This window comes from Eublepharis macularius, chromosome 16, assembly GCF_028583425.1.
Source record: "Eublepharis macularius isolate TG4126 chromosome 16, MPM_Emac_v1.0, whole genome shotgun sequence".
Taxonomy (NCBI): domain Eukaryota; kingdom Metazoa; phylum Chordata; class Lepidosauria; order Squamata; family Eublepharidae; genus Eublepharis; species Eublepharis macularius.
Window position 1 is genome coordinate 49,467,934 of NC_072805.1, and position 18,245 is coordinate 49,486,178.

General features: G+C 41.4%; 1 long non-coding RNA gene across 1 annotated transcript; it reads right to left on the reverse strand.

Annotated features, from left to right (window-relative positions):
• Positions 1-470: 470 nt before the first annotated feature.
• Positions 471-17,177, reverse strand: LOC129344099 (uncharacterized). Its single transcript, XR_008598363.1, has 4 exons — positions 17,096-17,177; positions 15,081-15,200; positions 3,221-3,335; positions 471-1,810 (listed from the first exon to the last, which is right to left on the reverse strand). It is a non-coding gene; the product is annotated as an uncharacterized LOC129344099 (long non-coding RNA).
• Positions 17,178-18,245: the final 1,068 nt, after the last annotated feature.

Below are 18,245 nucleotides of genomic sequence, written 5' to 3' on the forward strand. Positions count from 1 at the left end.
TTAATAATAACATTTGATTTATATACTGCCTTTAGGATGCCTTATCGCCCACTCGGAATGGTTTACAAAGTACGCTATCTTTATCCCCACAATGATCACCCTATGAGGTGGATTGGGCTGAGAGAGTGCCTGTTAACTGACTGACCCAAAGTCACCCGACTGGCTTCAAGTGGAGAAGTGGGAAAATCCAACCCAGTTCTCCAGATTAGAGTCGTGCCCTCTTAACCGCTACACCAAACTGGCTTTCTTTCACCATAGGATACGTTCTCTTGCGCTGGTGCTTCTTTACCACAGGAAGAGAAAAGATCTGAAGAGTTTCCTTCCAGGAGGTAAAGAAGTGGCGTGTTCCTCAATCTCTGCACATGACATTGCTGTCAAGGACACAGGAAGCATGAGTGTCAATAGAGAGTATGTTTTATTTGCGGTGGCACAGTAACATCATTAAATTTCTCCCTGTAACTAGAGCTCGATGTCCTAATGACAAGGATGAAATGCCTGAAGGATCACCATCCACATTATACGCTACTTGCGCCTGTTTCACTCGGGAGATGTTGTGCCGGTGGAAAGCATAAAGTGAAGCCTTGGACTAATCTGCATCACACGACGAGGCTGCTGTCGCTCTGGAGCATATCACACCCTCAGATGTGGTTTCTATGTGGAGAAAGAGATTAAGTTAAAGCCAAAATGTTTAGCGTTTAATAAGCGCTTTCTTCATCAAATCAATCCCGCTGACCGTTATCAAGACATGCTTGTTTCTCAAGGAGAAACCTGGTTTTAAAGGCCAACATCACTCAATTAGTGCTCTGAAAGACCACTATAAACCCAGCGTGCAAAGTCTGGGTTTGAGGCCAGTAGCGAGACTTGTTCACATACTCGTTCCATACTCGTTCACATTTCGTGTCAAGGCCAGCTCACTCTTTAAAGAGGAAAGCTGATTCTTAGAATTCAATTGAACAGATTTTACAAAAAACAGAGAACAGCAACATGACAAGAGCACCACGTATGTACAAACATGTTAGCGTAAGGCCAGGAAATGCAGGGAAGTACAGTATATTTTTATCATCACATCATTCCTGTGAGGTAAGTTAGGCCGAGAGAGTGGGATCTGTCCAAGATCAGCCAGGGCAGAGCAGGAATTTAAGCCTGTTTTCCCAGATTCTTCCTCAGTATTCTGACCACTGCACTACACTGGCACTCTATGATTTATTATATTTCTTAAAAACAAAACAGAAGTCTTTGTCAGGTTGTAGATGTCAGGGCGTCACAGAAATTTTGGGTTTCTGAGAATTGTAATTAAACATAGAGTACTACATAAATGTACTGATATGTGAGCATAAGGCCAAGGAATGCAGGGAAGCACAATATATTTTAGTCACCTAAACATCCCTGTGAGGAAGGTTAGGCTGAGAGAGTCCAAGGCCAGCCAGGGCAGAAATTTAAGCCTGCTTTCACAGGGCCTTCCTCAATATTCTGAGCACCACACTACACTGGCACTCTACGAAACATTTTATTTCTTTACAGTGTCTACATGCTGCCTTGCTCCTTGGAAATGGTGCCCAATGCAAAATTTAGTGAAGTGTATCGAGAATTGGTAGGCTTGGAAACAATGAAAAGGACTACATAACGTGCGTCCTTTCAACCCTCCTGTAGCTGAAAAAATGGATTGGGGTGAGTGGAAAACATCTCACGGCACGGTTTCCAGGGGGTAGCTGAGTTCAGACTTCAAATGCCACACGCTCTGGTGTCAAACAAGCTGGTGACACAAAGAAGATGCACTGCCGTACACAGTCCTCTTCTCACCTGCAGGATCCTGACAGAGAAGTTTCAAGGAAAGAAAACAAAACTTGCTTATACCTATACTAGACCAGGATCGCGATCAAACACCAAAGAGTGTTTCGTATTTATCTTTTTATAACTAAAAAAGATACCACATTGTGTGCAAGCTTCTGAGAAAAACAGAAGCCTTTCTCATGTTCAATCAGAAGATCCTACACCGGGATCTTCTACATCCTTTATTAGCGCAACTTTCAGAGTTTTCTGATGATTTTAATATTCGGTTCCTGCTTGATAATCCAGATGGGAAAATAACGGAAATGGTACCTAAGTTCCTCTACAGTGCCATGGCTATACGCCCAGACAAGTGATATTCTGCACTGCTTTTGCTGCACTGTTGCCCTGCTCTTATCTGTATTTTAATTTCATTTTGTATGGAGTCTCTGTATTTAAATTTTTTTACATGCCAATAAAGGATCTCATGATCAAGAACAATTCAGCTTTATTTTTAGTAAAAGATGTAACTGTTGAATTCTCTTTATGCTGTTTACTCTTCACCAGTCTTCTAATTATGGTACCCTCTGTCTGGTATTATTATTTTCTTAAAGCAGTAAAGTAAGTTGTCTTTTTCGTTGTCCACTTTAAGGCACACCTTTATTTTGGGTAGTTAAAAAGTTGGCCAAGCCTGAAAAATCAGAAAAAGACTCACAAGTTCCCACATCTTGCTCTTCTGCTACAGACCAACGCAGGTATCCATCCACCTGAAACAAGCCTTTAGGGAGTCACTCACAATTCTGTGATGCCCCTCTTGGGCGACTCCCCCTTTAAAAATAAGGCTGGCTATAGGCCTTGGCAAGAAACAGTCTGAATTTTCAGGAGCTTAACTGTATGTCAATGCAAAAGTTACTCCAGGTGTTTTGGAAATATTACCTTCGATGCCTTATAGCATACAGAACATTAATGTCTAAATTTCAGCTAAAATATATTTTCAGTTCAGGAAGAACTGAAGCGTTCCTACGTCTAGGTTACATCTGCTCGATTACCCTTTTAAGGTATTCAATTACTTGTCTAGAAGACGCTTAGTAAAGAAAAAGAATGGCAACAGTTAGCTGCTAACCATGAGATTCTCTTGCAATTTTACCTTAAAGATTCCTGCTTTTATTTGCTTAACACATGTAATACTGAAGTGCATGAAGTTTTCCATAGATAAACCTTTAAACACTGACCAGATGATAACTCAAATAAAACAAACATTATGCATCAACTGCACAATCTGTTATTAATCTATTGCAAATTTAAACTCCAACATAGCAGTACATTCTGAAAAGTTATGTGGGATAAGTTGCAGCAATTATGAACAAATAACAAATACAAGCATGAACTTTCAAGGTACACTTGTGCACGGGGGAGGGACATCTACGGGATGTGTGTGTATTGTTATTCTTACCCATAGGAGCAGCAGGAGTTAAAGCCATGCTTTGAAGCAAGGCTTCTGCTTCCCTTCTCTTCTTTTCAAGGTCAGGCTTTTCTTGTACAGCAAGAGCTTCTTTCCTCTGATCCATCTGCAAGTTTTAAAATGAAAATATTTATGTGGCAGCAGATAGTTTCAATCTCTCTCCTGAGTAAAAATAGATCCAGCCATGTTAGATGCATCTGACGAGAACTGTGATTCGCGAAAACCTAACCTACCTGACAAGGTTGGTGTGGGGACAATTTCCACCCATGGCATAACAGCAAGGTAGTGTTGTACAGTTGTTAGTGTCTTTCCCTCAGTTCTGCCAGGCTGCAAATCTTCCCCCCCCACACACACACAGGAGCTTTGGACATACTAAAAACTTGTTGCAGGCAGGATTGTAGGAGGGACAGTTTTAGTGTGCAAGGACACACTGAAACTTAAACTCTCTGCTGTTCTAGCATTCTGGAAGAAAAGCAGCACTAAGAAATTCTTCCTCCATTAATGGCTGAATGAGGAGGCAGCTTGATATAATGGTTAGCGTCCAAGGACACATTGAAAATATTCTCAGTGTTCTGCATGAAAAAGAGCATTACAAAAAGAATTTTCCTGCTCATGGCATAACAGAGAGGCAGTGTAGTACAGTGGTTAGTGTCCTTCCCTCAGTCCTGCCAGGCTGCAATTATCCCCCCCCCCACACACACATAGGGGATTTGCACACACTAAAAACATACTGAAGGCAGGATTTTAGGGGGGAAAGTTTTAGTTTGCAAGGACACAAGGAACCTTAACTCACTGCTGCTCTAGCATTCTGAAAGAAAAGCAGCATTTATAAATGCTCCCTCCACTCATGGCTTAAAGACGAGGCAGGGTGGTCTAGTGGTTAGTGCCCAAGGACACGCTGAAAATTCTCACTGTTCTACTAGCATTCTGCATGAAAAGGAAGCATTGCAAAAGGGCTTCTTCCACGCATAGCATAACAGAGAGCCAGTGCGCTACATTGGTTAGTGTCCTTCCCTCAGTTCTGCAAGGGTGTAAATCTCTGCCCGCCCCCCCACACACAGTGGCTTTGAATATACTCAGAACTTGTTGCAGGCAGGATTGTAGGAGGGACAGTTTTAGTGCGCAAGAACACACAGAACCTTAACTCACTGCTGCTCTAACATTCTGCAAGAAAAGCAACACTAATAAATGCTTCCTCCATTTATGGCTTAATGAAGAGGCAGGGTGGTATAATGGTTGGTGTTCAAGGACACTTTCAAAATTTCTCACTTTTCTACTAGCATTCTTTTTTTTTTTTGATTTTTTAAACTTTTATTGCAGATAAACCATTACAACATACAAACGTACACATATAAATCAAAACATTAACCAGTACAGAACTATTGTGATACAGGAGGGAGTTAAGTACATACAGTTAAGAGCTATATAGTTCAACAAAACATATAAGCTATAATGTAAAGGTTCTAGAGAGAGTAATTGAAGTATTTTTGATCTAGGCTGGATATTATTTTTATCAACATATTCAAAGAATGGAAGCCATTTTTCCATGAACTTGGAATTCACAGGAAACTGTTCAGCTATGTAAAGGTCATTATGGGTTTTTTCCATTATGAAGTGATTCCACACTTTTTCAAGCCATGAATCTACAGAGGGTGCATGATCTTTCTTCCAGACCAACGCTATCTCATTCTTTGCTACTACGAAAAGGGTTGCAAACAATTCTTTTCTAATCATAGGTATAGCTAAGTCATCCCATTGATCTAAAAAAATGATTTTGGGATCCAAAGGGACTTCATATCCTGTAATTGTTCTGATTGATTCAGTCACTTTCTCCCAATAGCTTTTAATAAAAGGGCAGCCCCACCAACAATGGGCAAACGTGCCCGTCTCTCCACAGTTTTTCCAGCATTTTGGGGAAGCTGATGGATATATATAGGATAGTCTCTTAGGCGTAAAATACCACCTGTGAATAATCTTAAATGTTTGCAGCTTAGTTAGGGTAACGTTTGATCTAAATATAGTTGAAGTCCAAATCTTATTCCATGTCTCAAGAGATTGATCTATATTACAATCTTTGGCCCAGCTGGATTGGCAAAGAATTTGCTTTTTGTTCAGTGTGTTCAGTAATGTAGTGTAAAGTATGGAGATCATTCCTTTTTTTTGAACTGTATAAGATCGTATTATCATTTCAAATTCCGTCAGGGGAGTTTTCATTATTGATTTTATGCCTATTTGTTCCATCATATTTTTAATCTGTAAGTATCTAAACCATAACAGTTTTTGCATTAATTTGTCTTCTATTTCTGATTTCTCCATCAGGCCTGAATTTGTAGCTATATCAATTAATCTTGTCATCTTAGCCTGTTGAAATATATTTATGAAATCTGATTCTTGACCTGGAGGGAACCAAGACTAACAAATGAGGAGAATCTGGATTTTTCTGGAATAAGTTTAGCTTTAAATTTGTCCCATGTCTGCAAAATTGCTAATAAAAACGTATTTTTGTTAATGCTTTTGGGTCTATTTATTTGTTTGTTCCATATTAAATCATTGAAGGAGGATTTGTCCAATTGAGTATTGAAAAGGGTAATCCATTCTGCTGTAGTTTCCACAGAGATGAGTTGGAGTAAGTTTAGAAGTCTAATTGCTGCTTGGTATAAATTGAGATCTGGGTAATTAAAACCTCCGTCTCTAGATTTTCGTCTCAATGTGGAATAAGAAATTCTTGGGTGTTTGTTTTGCCATAAGAAACTATTGATCATTGTTTGCCATTGAGTAATTAGCGTTATGGGAATTGTTATTGGGATTGCTCTGAAAACGAAAAGAAACTTAGGTAATATAAATGATTTTATTAGATGAAATCTATCGAACCAGCTAAGTTTTAGTTTATTCCAATTGACGATTTCTGCTTTAATTTGGTTAGCTATTCTTTGGTGATTCAATTTGATAAGGTCGTTTAATTTGGAAGTAATATTAATGCCGAGGTAAGTTAAATGATTTGAGGCCCATTGATATTTATACTGTTTACAAATTATGTTTTCAGTACTTTTAGAGAGATTGATAGGAAGGATTTGTGATTTTGATTGATTAACAATCAGGCCAGATATAGCACCAAATTCAGTTAACAAGGGGTGGAGATATGTCATTGAGGTTGTTGGGTTAGTTAAATAAATTAGCATGTCATCAGCGAAAAGTGAGATTTTAAAGGAACTATCTTTAATAGGGATTCCAAGTATATTTTCATTTTCCCTTAAAGCTACTGCGAAGAGTTCCAAAGCTATAGCAAAGAGCATGGGAGATAGCGGACAGCCCTGTCTAGTGCCTCTATTAATTACAATTTTTTCTGAATGTAGACCATTAAGTCTAATATTAGCTGTAGGTTGCGAATATATTGCTCCAATAGTGTTTAGGAATTTCTCACCAAAGCCTAGAAATTGAAGGGTGCTACATAAGTATTTTTTCTCAACCGAATCAAATGCTTTTTGGATATCTAAAGAAAGAAACAATGCTTCAGTCCTGTTATTTTTGCAATACTCAATCAAATTTAAAGTTTTATAAATATTGTCTGTAATTTCTCTTTTGGGTATAAAACCTGCCTGATTATTATGGATATAATTGCTTATGAATGAGTTTAAACGTCGGACCAATATAGATGTAAATAATTTATAATCATGATTGAGAAGTGATATTGGTCTATATGAATCAGCTTTTGTTGGGTCTTTTCCTTGTTTATGTATAACTACTATATCGGCCATATTCCAGGTAGGGGGTAATTTACATTCATCCAAAACTAAATTGCAAGTATTAGTTAGATATTGAGCTAGCAATGTAGCATATTTTTTATAGAACTCTGATGGGTATCCATCAGGTCCCGTGGCTTTGTTATTTCTGGCTAACTTAATTGCTTCTAGGGTTTCCTGTAAGGAGATAGGTTTTTCTAAAATTAATCTATGGTTCTCTTCCAATTTCTTTACATTTTTAAGTGAGTGTAGAAAATCCATAATCTTAGTTTGTTTGGGGTTTATTGATGAATACAAATTCGTGTAAAATTCTCTAAATACTTGCAAAATTGATTTGGAATCATGGCGATTTACTTTGTTTTCGTCTTGGAGTAGGTGAATGTTATTTTTCAAATTTTTTTGTTTTATTTTATTCGATAGAGTTCTTAGGGCTTTTGGGGTATTAAACCAATATCTTTGCTTAGACTTAATTAAACTTCTATGTACACTGTTACTGTCAAGCGTTTCTAAAATTTTACGTTGGGCAGTTAATGTTTGGTACGTTTTTTTGCTCCCTGTCATTTTATGTTCTTCCTCCAAACTTTTAATGGATTCTGCTAAATCCTGTCTATATTTTAATTTTTCTTTGTTTATATTCGCTGAAAGCGCTATAATATGTCCTCTTGATACTGTCTTAATCGTATCCCAGAGTATATTAGCCTTTATTTCTTCAGAGTTATTATCAGCTATGGCTCTTTCTAGGATTCTTTCTATTTCTTTAGCTGCTTGGTGATTATAAAGTAAATGTTTCGGTAAACACCATTGTTTGGAGCACTGTTTTGGTATTTCTGAAGCTATTAAAACATTGACCCAAGAGTGATCAGAGATTAGACACGATCCTATTTGGGAATCAATCGCTTGCTCAAGCATTGAATCAGAGACTAAAATAAAGTCAATCCTAGTATATGAGTTGTGCCTTTGAGAGTAATAAGTATAATCCTTTCCCCCTACATGTAGATGTCTCCATATGTCAATAAGGTTGTGTCTTTGTAAGATGGGTGGCAACTTTGTCTTTCTATCTTTTTGAGTGGTTCTTTTCTCAAAGTGTGATCTGTCCCATTTGTAATCCATTATGTAGTTTAGGTCCCCCCCTACTATGAGATGACCTTCCTGAAATTTCTCCAGTTTTCCTAGTGTTTCTTCAATGAAATTTAATTGTTGATTATTAGGGGCATAAATGGATGCGAAGGTGTAGATTTGTTCTTGAATTAAACCTTTAACAAAGATGAATCTTCCTTTAGGATCTTTGAGGGTTTTTTTATGTTGAAATAGAAGATCCTTTGTAAATAGTATTGCCACCCCCCTCGATTTGGAGTTACCTGCTGCATAGTATTGTGAATGAATCCAGCTTGCCTTTAAAATATCTGTATCATTATTTTTAGCATGAGTTTCCTGTAGAAAAATTACCTGAGATTTAGTTTTGGCCAACAATGAAATAACTCTTCTCCGCTTTATAGGATTTCCCAAACCTCTTACATTTAGAGTGGTCATTTTAAATTTAGAAGCCATGATTTGGTATATATAATACTGCTTCTCTTATATAACACAAGTACCAATCTACTACAATAATATCAAACAGTAAAAGACATACAATTTAGCACTCTATTTTAATTCCACTCTCTTCTTTCACAAACACATAACTAATCCCTATATCCTAACTATGGGTATTTTTTTTTGTTTATTTGTTTTGTTTTGTTTTTCTGAAGTTTTTCCTTATGGTTTTCCCTATTTTAATATTTTTTTTAATTTTTTTTTATTAATTTTATTTTTTTTAAAGATATAATTAAGTAAATATATGAATTTTGTGAGCTTCCTTATAAACTTGTTACCTCCTGTACTATACTAAACTATACAACCTTTCCCTTCCTTCCCCTAGTTCTTGAGATTTGTGTTATTAATAAGCTTAAATCCCTAAATCTCCCCCACCCTCCCCTCCCTTTACCCCTAGGATATCAAATATCTTTATAAACTCTCTTAACTCAATAATCTTTTAACAATCAAGTTACATGCTACCAGCTATTTCGTAGAACTTTCAAACTGGGTCGTTGACTGCACGCCACAGTTTTGGAAAGTAATTTTCCAAATGAAAAGTTCTAATACCACGGAGCTGTGTTGAAGCCCTCCCTCTCCCCCCCCACCCCCAATCTCCATTTGTCTTAATTATAATATATAAGACACAACAATAGCTGATTAATTCAATTAAAAGTTCTTGTCCTCCAAGGACTGCTAGGCATTTCTTATCGGGATCTTACTTCCCTTCTGTGGAGAAAACATGTCCGTCGATTTTCTCTTCTGATTTTGCTTGCTTGTCTCCATGGGTATCTCCACGCCGATGTTATTCAAGAGTTCTGTTCCATTCCTTAAGTTCGTAGCAACATGATGTTTCCCGTTCAAAATCACTAATATCTTGACATGATTTATCCACTTATATCTGATGTTAGCTTTCCTCAGCGCGTCTGTGATAGGTTTCAGTTCTTTCCTTATTAATAATGCTTCTCTCGGTAAATCAGTATATATTTGCACTGGGGTTCCATTGAACAATATTGAGCCTGATATTTTAGCTGTTTTCATCTTTATTTTTTGATCAGGTATCTCTATGATTATGTCTCTTGGCACAGGTCTGTTCTTATATTGCTTAGGAGTTCCGATTCGGTAGGCTTTTGTAATTAGGGTGTTTACCCCTTCTTCTAGTTCCAGATGCTTTACAAGCCATCTTGAGATTACAGGTATTAAATCTTCCTTTGGTAACAAAAGTTCATCAATTCCCCTCAGCTTCAAGTGATTCTGTCTCATATTAACTTCTAGGTTAATCAGTCTTTCTTGCTGGTTTTCAAAAGCCTCACGCAGTAAGCTCACTTCTCTCTGTGTCGAGGAACTTGCATCTAAAGCTTTATCTGCTTTTAGACTTGTTGCTTGCAAGTCCACTTTTATTTCAGCCAGTTGTGCCGTTAGTGGGGCAATCAGTTTAGCGATTTGTTCTAGGATTTCATTCTTTAGTTTATTGAGCTGAGGATCTAGGGTTATATTAGCATTGTGTACCTTTTCGCTCGCATGAGAAGGTAGTCCGTCCGCCATTTTGGATCTCTCCATTTTTACTTCCTCGCTCTGCATTCTCTCCTTAGGCGCCGAAAAAAGCGGCTGTAAGTTTTTAGCTGCTTTCACTATGTTCTTTCTCTTCTTAGCGTTGTTATTTTTCATAATATAGCAATCAAAAGTAATGTTGTGTAGCTTTATATGGAGAATTGGGGGCTGGGAGGAGCGGAGATCTTTCAGCACGCGTCCATCCCGGAGTCAGCGACGCCACGCCCCCCTCTACTAGCATTCTTAATGAAAAAGCTTTCCAAATAGACTTCTCCTGCTCATAGCATGACAGAGAGGCAGTGTAGTACAGTGGTTAGTGTCCTTCCTCAGTCCTGCCAGGCTGCAATTACCCATCCAGTAGGGGATGAAGAAAAGCAGCATTAGTAAATGCTCCCTCCACTCATGCCTGCGTGAAGAAGAAGTGTGGTATATTAGTGTCCCAGGACAGACACTAATGCAGAATGCTAGTAGAGCAGTGAGAGAGTGTTCAGTGTCTCCTTGGACACTAACCAATATACCACCCTGCCTTTTCACAAAGTTTTGCCTGCAATAAGTTCGGAGGGTGTCCAAAGGCATACTCATGAGTGGAGGGAGCATTAATTAATGCTGCCTCTCTTACAGATTGCTAGAGCAGCAGTGAGATAAGTTTCAGTGTGCCCCTGCACACTAAAACTGTCTCTCACGGCTCTACTAGCATTCAGCATGAAAAAGAAGCATTGCAAAAAGGCTTCTCCCGCTCATGGCATGAGAGAGAGGCAGTGTGGTACAGTGGTTAGTGTCCTTCCCTCACTGTCCCTCCTACAATCCTGCCTGCAGTAAGTTTTCAGTATATCCAAAGCCCCTGTGTGGGGCCGTAGAGATTCACACCCTTGCAGAACTGAGGAAAGGACACTAACCAATGAACCACACTGCCCCTGTTATACTATGAGCAGGAGAAGCCTTTTTGCAATGTTCTTTTTCATGCAGAAAGCTAGTAGAGGAGTGAGAAAATTTTCACTCTGTCCTTGGACACTAACCATTATACCACCCTGCCTCTTCACCAAGCCATCAGTAGAGTGAGCATTTATTAATACTACTTTGCTTGCAGAATGCTAGAGCTGCAGTGAGTATCTCCAAAGCCCCTATGGAGGGGGAGAGAATTGCACCGTGGCAGAACTGAGGGAAGGACACTAACCACTGTACTACACTGCCTCTCTGTTATGCCCTGAGCGCGAAAAGCCTTTTTGCGATGCTCTTTTTCATGCAGAATGCTAGTAGAGCAGTGAGAAAATGTTCAGTGTCACCTTGGACACTAACCACTATACCACACTGCCTCTTCATGGAGCCCTGAGTGGAGGGAGCATTTATTAATGCTGCTTTTCTTGCAGAATTCTAGAACATTGGTGAACTTAAACTTTACTCACTGCTGCTCTAACAATCTGCCAAAAAAGCAGCATTTATAAATGCTCCCTCCACTCATGGCTTAAAGAAGAGGCAGGGCGGTATAGTGGTTAGTGTCCAAGGACACACTGAAAATTCTCACTGTTCTACCAGCATTCTGCTTGAAAAAGAACATTGCACAAAGGCTTCTCCCACTCATGGCATAACAGAGAGGCAGTGTGGTACAGTGGTTAGTGTCCTTCCCTCAGTACTGCCAGGCTACAAATCGCCCCCCACCACCACCAATAGGGGAAGTGGACATACTACAAACTTGTTGCAGGCAGGATTGTAGGAGGGACAGTTTTAGTGTGCAAGGACACACGGGAACTTAACTCTCTGCTGTTCTAGCATTCTGGAAGAAAAGCAGCATCAATAAACGCTCCCTCCACTCATGGCTTAATGAGGAGGCAGGTTTGTATAATGGTTAGCGTCCAAAGACGCATTCAAAATTTTCTCACTGCTCTACTAGCATTCAGCATGAAAAAGATCACTGCAAAAGGGCTTCCCCCACGCGTGGTGTAACAGAGAGGCACTGTGCTACAGTGGTTAGTGTCCTTCCCTCAGTCCTGCCAGGCTGCAATTATCCCCCCCCCCCACACACATAGGGGATTTGCACACACTAAAAACATACTGAAGGCAGGATTTTAGGGGGGAAAGTTTTAGTTTGCAAGGACACAAGGAACCTTAACTCACTGCTGCTCTAGCATTCTGAAAGAAAAGCAGCATTTATAAATGCTCCCTCCACTCATGGCTTAAAGACGAGGCAGGGTGGTCTAGTGGTTAGTGCCCAAGGACACGCTGAAAATTCTCACTGTTCTACTAGCATTCTGCATGAAAAGGAAGCATTGCAAAAGGGCTTCTTCCACGCATAGCATAACAGAGAGCCAGTGCGCTACATTGGTTAGTGTCCTTCCCTCAGTTCTGCAAGGGTGTAAATCTCTGCCCGCCCCCCCACACACAGTGGCTTTGAATATACTCAGAACTTGTTGCAGGCAGGATTGTAGGAGGGACAGTTTTAGTGCGCAAGAACACACAGAACCTTAACTCACTGCTGCTCTAACATTCTGCAAGAAAAGCAACACTAATAAATGCTTCCTCCATTTATGGCTTAATGAAGAGGCAGGGTGGTATAATGGTTGGTGTTCAAGGACACTTTCAAAATTTCTCACTTTTCTACTAGCATTCTTAATGAAAAAGCTTTCCAAATAGACTTCTCCTGCTCATAGCATGACAGAGAGGCAGTGTAGTACAGTGGTTGGTGTCCTTCCTCAGTCCTGCCAGGCTGCAATTACCCATCCAGTAGGGGATGAAGAAAAGCAGCATTAGTAAATGCTCCCTCCACTCATGGCTGCATGAAGAAGAAGTGTGGTATATTAGTGTCCCAGGACAGACACTAATGCAGAATGCTAGTAGAGCAGTGAGAGAGTGTTCAGTGTCTCCTTGGACACTAACCAATATACCACCCTGCCTCTTCACAAAGTTGGGCCTGCAATAAGTTCGGAGGGTGTCCAAAGGCATACTCATGAGTGGAGGGAGCACTGATTAATGCTGCCTCTCTTACAGATTGCTAGAGCAGCAGTGAGATAAGTTTCAGTGTGCCCCTGCACACTAAAACTGTCTCTCACTGCTCTACTAGCATTCAGCATGAAAAAGAAGCATTGCAAAAAGGCTTCTCCCGCTCATGGCATAAGAGACAGGCAGTGTGGTACAGTGGTTAGTGTCCTTCCCTCACTGTCCCTCCCACAATCCTGCCTGCAGTAAGTTTTCAGCATGTCCAAAGCCCCTGTGTGGGGCCGCAGAGATTCACACCCTTGCAGAACTGAGGAAAGGACACTAACCAATGAGCCACACTGCCCCTGTTATGCCATATTCTGAGCTCTACATCTAGAGGTATGTTCCTGGATGCGTAATCGCAGGGGGCATGTGGTGCAGCCAACATAAAATTGGTCGCAGTCACATATCAGGAGATAGATGACACTAGAGGTGCTGCAGGTGGAAAAAGATCTTGAACGTCGGTGAACTTAAAGTTAACTCGCTGCTGCTCTAGCAATCTGCAAGAAAAGCAGCATTAATAAATCCTCCCTCCACTCATGGCTTAAAGAAGAGGCAGGGCGGTATAGTGGTTAGTGCCCAAGGACACACTGAACATATTCTCACTGCTCTACCAGCATTCTGCTTGAAAAAGAAGCATTGCAAAAAGGCTTCTCCCACTCATGGCATAACAGAGAGGCAGTGTGGTACAGTGGTTAGTGCCCTTCCCTCAGTACTGCCAGGCTACAAATCTCCCCCCACCACCACCAATAGGGGAAGTGGATGCACTAAAAACTTATTGCAGGCAGGATTGTAGGAGGGACAGTTTTAGCGTGCAAGGACACACGGAAACTTAACTCACTGATGTTCTAGCATTCAGTAAGAAAAGCAGCATCAATAAACGCTCCCTCCACTCATGGCTTAATGAAAAGTCCAGGTGGTATAATGGTTAGTGTCCAAAGACAAACTGAAACTTAACTCACTGTTGCTCTAGAATTCTCCAAGAGAAGCATAATTAAATGCTCCCTCCAGTCATAGATTAATGAAGGGGCAGGATGGTACAGTGGTTAGTGTCCAAGTACACACTGAAAACTATCTCACTGTTGTCCTAGGATTCTGCATGAAAAAGAGTGCTGCAAAAAGTCTTTCCCCACTCACGGCATAACAGAGAGGCAGTGTTGCAAGTGGTTACTGTCCTTCCCTCATTTCTGCAAGGCTGCCAGTCTCCCCCCCCACACACACACAAAATTACAGGCAGGATTGTAGGAGGGACAGTTTTGGTGTGTAAAGACACATGGGAACTTCTCAATGCTGTTCAGGCATTCTTCAAGAAAAGCAAAATCAAAAAGAGTCCAGTAGCACCTTTAAGACTAACCAATTTTATTGTAGCATAAGCTTTCGAATATCAAGTTTTCTTCGTCAGGTGTCAGGTATATTGTAGCTTATGCCACAATAAAATTGATTAGTCTTAAAGGTGCTACTGGACTCTTTTTGATTTTGCCACCACAGACTAACACGGCTAACTGCATCTATGACCATTCAAAAAAAGCAGCATTAACAAACGGTCCCTCCACTCATGGCTTAATGAAGAGGCTGGGTGGTATAACGGATAGTGTCCAAGGACACACTGAACATGCTCTCACTGCTCTACTAGCATTCTGCATGAAAAAGAGCATTGCAAAAAGGCTTCTCCTGCTCATGGCATAACAGAGAGGCAGTGTCGTAAACTGGCTAGTGGTTATAGTGCTTAGTGTCCAAGGATACACTGAAAATTTTCTCCCTGTTCTACGAGCATTCTGCATGAAAACGAGCACACGATAACTCAAATAAAACAAACATTACAGATCAACGGTACAATCTGCATTTCATCTACTGCAAATTTAAAGCACAACTTAGAAGTACATTCTGAAAAGTTATGCTGGATAAGTTGAATCAATTATGAACAAATATCAAATAAGCATGAATTAACAACCCAACTTTCAAGGTTCACTTGTGCATGGGTGAGGGACGTTTATGGGATATGTGTTCATTGTAATTCTTACCCGTAGGAGCAGCAGGAGTTAAAGCCATGCTTTGAAGCAAGGCTTCCGCTTCCCTTCTCTTCTCTTCTTTTCAAGGTCAGGCTTTTCTTGTACAGCAAGAGCTTCTTTCTTCTGATCCATCTGGAAGTTTTAAAATGAAAATATTTATGTGGCAGTAGACAGTTTCAAAGTTCACTTCCAAGCAAAAAAGTGGAAACAGAAAGAAGAACATCATCTGTATTTCACGGAGAAAGGCCTGTTCTTGAGAGACTGAGTAACTCCAGCATCCTTTCAATTATCTAGCAAGAGAAACTGGGGAGGAGGTGGAAATAGGAGACAAATGGCCTGTCCCGCCCAGATCTTGACCTCACTCGAGGGTGGAGGGATTGAGAGTAAAGACTGGACCTTAGTAGCACCAAGGCTCTAGAAATGACCTTAAAACTAAAAAGGGAAGGAACAGACATTCTTTTCTATGCCTCCCGGCTTCCTTGCTTTCCCTGTCATCCCTTATAACACCCATTCAACTCTGAGAGAGAGCAAGGGATAGCACTTTAGTCTACGGTCCCTATCCTTTTTCCAAAGTATCTCTCAGAACCGTTTGGGTACATTACAGCCTTCATAGCCACAGAAAAACCCTCCTCCTAGATAATTCACTTTCGTACAGTTTGTGGAAAGCCAGGAGAACGGGAGACCCAGTGGGGTAGAGCGTTTACAGGATCTGAGAGACCCAAGTTTGAATCTTCTCTCTACCATGGAAGCTTTCTGAATGACTTTGGGCCTGGCACACTCTCAGCTTAACCTGCCTCACAGGGTTGCTGTGAGGATAAAACAAGAGTCAACGAGAACACCTTGGGGAGGAAGGCAGGGTATAAATGAAATAAAGCTATAAGGATTGCTGTACAAGGACTGCAGGCTAGTTGACTGTGCATGAGGAGTTGACTGTGCATGAGGACAGTCACAGGCTGATCTCAAAGCTACCCGCATGGCTCGGCCACTTTACTATTAAATATTGTGACCCCATGTGATATTCACATGTTCCCCCAATGCCTTCGGAATGATCTCAAGTGTAAAGCTTATTTTAAAATAAGCAGGACCTTTAAAGACAGAGTCATATCCTCCTATAGATTCTCTGCCAATGTAAGCGAAATGGGACAATCTGCTTAAAAAGGTACATGTAGAAATGGCATCTGAGACTGTGAGAGTGGGGAGACAAAAGAAGGCAAAGGAATAGAGTTGTGTAGAAAACGAAAGACTCTTTGCAGGGGGCCTGTCTCTGGCTTCAAAATTAATACCTTTGAAACTGCCGGTATGAGGTATGGGGAGGTGCCGAGAGAGAGGGAGGGAGGGAGGGAGGGAGGGAGAGATTCATTCCTGAGAAAAATGCAAGGAGGTGAGTTGCCACCATGCCATGCCGCATGATAAGTTTCCAACACTATTTTCCTCTGGTTCAGAAATAAAGATCTTGGCTGCACAACAAAAGGTTTTTTCAAAGGAAAAGGACCTGGGGTGGGGGTGGCTAGGAGATATAATAAACAAAGCCATTACAATCTGTGCACATGGCAACCTCTGAACATGTACTTAAATCAGCCCCTTTTCAATTTTCAGCAAAAACCAGCCTGCAATAGGAGACACCCCCCCTCCATTGGACACAGTTAGTATTAGATTATGAAAACATTACAATGTAAAGCCCCACAAAAAGAGAAACTGAGCAGGAGAAAGCAGGCATGAGGATCTTAACATGCCTTTCTCCCTCTTACTATGAGAAATGTAAGGAGCAGCTTCTCATGCCAGGGGGAGGCTGAGCTTTCAGATGCCCAAAGCCTGCCGAGAGAGCAGTGCCCATCCTGTTGTAGCCACTCCAGATGAGAGAGAGGCAAAGGCAGGAGAAAAGCTTCCCATGCCAGGGGGTGAGTTTTCAGATGCCCCAAGCCTGCAGAGCCAGCACTGATCCGTCTGCCATTGCCCCTCTTCCTGGTCCCAAGTGACCCCTGCCCTCTCCAGCCCTGCCCCTGCACACCCTGTGCTTGAGCTCCTACCTCCAGACAGGCTCACATGTAGCCCAGCAATTCAAACCGCATTCAAAAGGCAAACGGCTCTAAGGCAGGGAGACAAACGTCCCAGAGAAAGCCCAGGCCCCGCCTCTCCTCTCCTACGGAGCCTGAGAGGAACCAAACTGCCTCCAGATGTGGGCGGGGCCTGCTAAGCCCACCAACTAGCAGGGAGAGAGAAAAGCTCAAACCACGTGCAGCTGCTGCTTCAGGAATTAAAGGGACAGTTTAGTGCGGTGCGGGGCTGGGAAAGCTCTTTAGCTTCTTGCCACAGCCCTGTTTCAAAAGACTGAAGGAACTGCTGCCCTCAACTTCCAGAGATCATCGCTGGCATTTTTAGACAAGCCCAATTTTACCCTAGAAAAAACTTTCAGAAGCCTGTGGAGGGTGTGAGTATGTGCTGTGCCTTCCTCCCCTGGAAGGGGGAATGCTGGAATAGATTTGCTATGTTTTGAAGGAGCCCTGTCACGTCCATCATTTTGATCATGTTTCTTTACACTCCAAAGAGGCATTAAATAGCATGTCAGGCTAGGATCTGGGACTCCCAAGCGGAATTCCTGGGCCAGCCACACCATCTCAGCCTAACCTACCTGACAAGGTTGGGGCGGGGACAATGGAGGACAGGCAGGGTGGTATAGTGGTTAGTGTCATAGGACACACTGAACATTTTCTCACTGCTCTACTAGCATTCTGCATGAAAAAGAGCATTGCAAAAAGACTTCTCCCACTCAAGGCATGACAGAGAGGCAGTGTGGTACAGTAGTTAGTGTCCATTCCTCAGTTCTGCCAGGCTGCAAATCGCCCCCCCCCACAGGGGCTTTGGACATAATAAAAACTTATTGCATTAATAAATTCTCCCTCCACTCATGGCTTAATGAAGAGGCAGGGTTGTATAGTGGTTATTGTCCAAGGAAACGTTGAAAATTCTCTCACAGTTCTACTAGCATTCTGCATGCAAAAAAACTTTTCCACCCATGGCATAACAGAAAGGTAGTGTTGTACAGTGGTTAGTGTCCTTCCCTCAGTTCTGCCAGGCTGCAAATCTCCCCCCCACACACACAGGAGCTTTGGACATACTACAAACTTGTTGCAGGCAGGATTGTAGGAGGGACAGTTTTAGTGTGCAAGGACACACTGA